The sequence below is a fragment of the Lipotes vexillifer genome, unplaced genomic scaffold (genome assembly GCF_000442215.2).
Source record: "Lipotes vexillifer unplaced genomic scaffold, Lipotes_vexillifer_v1.1 scaffold382, whole genome shotgun sequence".
NCBI classification, from domain to species: domain Eukaryota; kingdom Metazoa; phylum Chordata; class Mammalia; order Artiodactyla; family Lipotidae; genus Lipotes; species Lipotes vexillifer.
In genome coordinates, this window is record NW_006780611.1 from 10,386,953 (window position 1) to 10,389,431 (window position 2,479).

The 2,479-nt window shown below is 49.9% G+C and overlaps 1 pseudogene; it reads left to right on the forward strand.

Moving 5' to 3' along the window:
• Positions 1-1,356: 1,356 nt before the first annotated feature.
• LOC103091376 (succinate dehydrogenase [ubiquinone] cytochrome b small subunit, mitochondrial-like) lies at positions 1,357-2,051 on the forward strand (annotated as a pseudogene).
• Positions 2,052-2,479: the final 428 nt, after the last annotated feature.

Below are 2,479 nucleotides of genomic sequence, written 5' to 3' on the forward strand. Positions count from 1 at the left end.
GGCCAAAAAAAAAAGGAAAATTAAGTAGGGGCTCTCAAGTTAGCCTGTGGGCTCAAATCCCAGCCTCACCCACCACCAGCTGAGTGACTTAACCTCTCCCTGCCTCCTTTGTAACCTGGGTTTACTAATAGAGCCTGCTTCATAGATTGTGAAACAATTTCTTGGGTTCACACTTAGAAGCATTGGGCACAGTGTCTCGTATGGAATAAATATTGGGTTAGAGAGAGATGAGTCCTCTGGAGTCCCCTAGGACACTCCCTCTGAGAACCTGCATCTTCCCCAGGTGAGTGACTCAAAGCCAGTGAAGACCTCACCCTGCCCAGAGACCCCACCTCCTGTCAACAGGGAGTGGCCTTGTTGCCAGTTTCTAGGGATAGAGCCACCCTCTGCCAGCACAGTCCAGCAGACCTCTAACCGGCCCAGCTAGTCCCTGTTCACCTGTTCACCAGACAGCACCCAAGCAGATCCCTGTGGGACCCTGGTGCACAGTAGGCACCTTGCCCAATAGTAGCAGCTCAGTAACCAGGCTTGACCCAAGCCAGGATCTGCAGCTCAGATCGTACCCCTGGCTGACCCCAGGGTGGGGCATTCCTTGCTCCGAGCCTCAGTTTTCCACCTGCAGAGTGAGAGTGTAGAATTCGGGCAGTGGTTTTTAAACAATCTCAAACCACAGTAAACTTTCTTCACATGAAAGTTGACTCTGCAGAACGTCCCTCCTCGTAAAACAGCTAGAAGCTGGGCTGCTATGGAGGAGACCAGGGTTGGCTTCAAGGTTCCCCTGTCGAGTGTTCTCTGGAGGCCCTTCCTGCCCTGAGATTTGATTTCCAGGACCCCGTGAATGCCTGTCCCTGGACCCTGGGGCCTTCCCTGCCCCGCTCTGCAGGGCAGCTCCATCAGCTGGGCCAGGTCCCACATTTCCTGCAGGGCCCTCTACTAGGTGGGAGTGATAATCAGAGGCATCCCTTTCGGCACCTTCAGGCACCTTATCTTGTCCCAATTCTTCCACCCACCGCATGGCCCATATCAGTTTCTTCTTACTGCTTGTTACTTCTGACTATACTTATTCCTATTATGTTTATGAGATGCTTCCTTTGAGCCAAGCACGAGTGCTAAATGCCTAAACCTGTTTGCATAGTATATATTTTCCCATAGTGTATCTTTTCTCCCACTGCTAAACAAAACGATCATCCGAAACAAAAATTATCTGTACTTTTTATCACATTTCAATATCTTTATAAATTCAACTTTTCCTTCTTACCATAGCCCTTCCCAATGAGGCGGAACGGTGGCGCAGAAACAATCATCCTCATTTTAAAGCTGACGTTCTGGGGATGACCTTGAGCCTTCAGGAGCGACATGGGGACTCTCTGGAGGCTGAGTGTCCTCTGTGGTGCCGGAGGAGGGCGAGCTCTGTTCCTCTAAATCCCAGTGGTCAGACTGGCTCAGGTCTCAGCATTTCTCCAGGACCGACCTACCCCAGGATGGTGTGGAATACAGCATATTCACCTGTCACCCAACCACCATTCTGCTTCCAAGGCTGCATCTCTCCACTGGATTGGTGAGAGGATTGTCAGTGTTTTGCTCCTGGGCCTACTTCCAGCTGCTTATTTGTGTTCTGTTTGTTTGTTTTGTTTTTAATATTTATTTATTTGGTTGAACTGGGTCTTAGGTGCGGCAGGCAGGCTCCTTAGTTGCGGCATGCGAACTCTTAGTTGTGGCATGTATGTGGGATCTAGTTCCTGGACCAGGGATCGAACCTGGGCCCCCTGCATTTGGAGAGCAGAGTCTTATCCACTGGACCACCAGGGAAGTCCCCCAGCTGCTTATTTGAATCCTTGCTCTGCGATGCACTGCTTCCTGGTGGCAGCCCTCACTCTTCATAGTCACCGGGGCATTGGACCAGCTGTATGTTCGAGGGGATGCATGGCAGAAAGCTGTCAAGGCAGGCCTTTTGGTGCCCTCGGCTTTCACCTTTGCTGGGTGGGCTTTGTTATTTCAACTGTCATGATGCGGGCATCTGCAAAGCTGTGGCTATGCTGTGGAAGCTCTGACCCTTTAGACATCATACCTTGAGAACTGATTGTAGACCAGCTCGCCTTTGCTCCGTCATGCCATTCAACTCACAATAACAAGGAAAGAAAGATAAGTCCGCTGGTGAGACAAACCTCTTCTCCTAATCACCTGGCTATTTTTTTTTAATTTTTAAAATATTTAATTAATTAATTTATTTTTTGGCTGCGTTGGGTCTTAGTTGCACACGCGGGATCTTTCCTTGTGGTGCGTGGGCTTCTCTCTAGTTGTGGCGTGCGGGATCAATAGTTGTGGTGCAAGGGCTTGGTTGCCCCACTGGCATGTGGGATCCCCTGCACTGGAAAGCGGATTCTTAACCACTGGACCACCAGGGAAGTCCCCACCTGGTTATTTTTAGAATGTAATCTTTGAGGAAAGATGTGAGAGGAGCTGTATCCAAAAAGCTGTC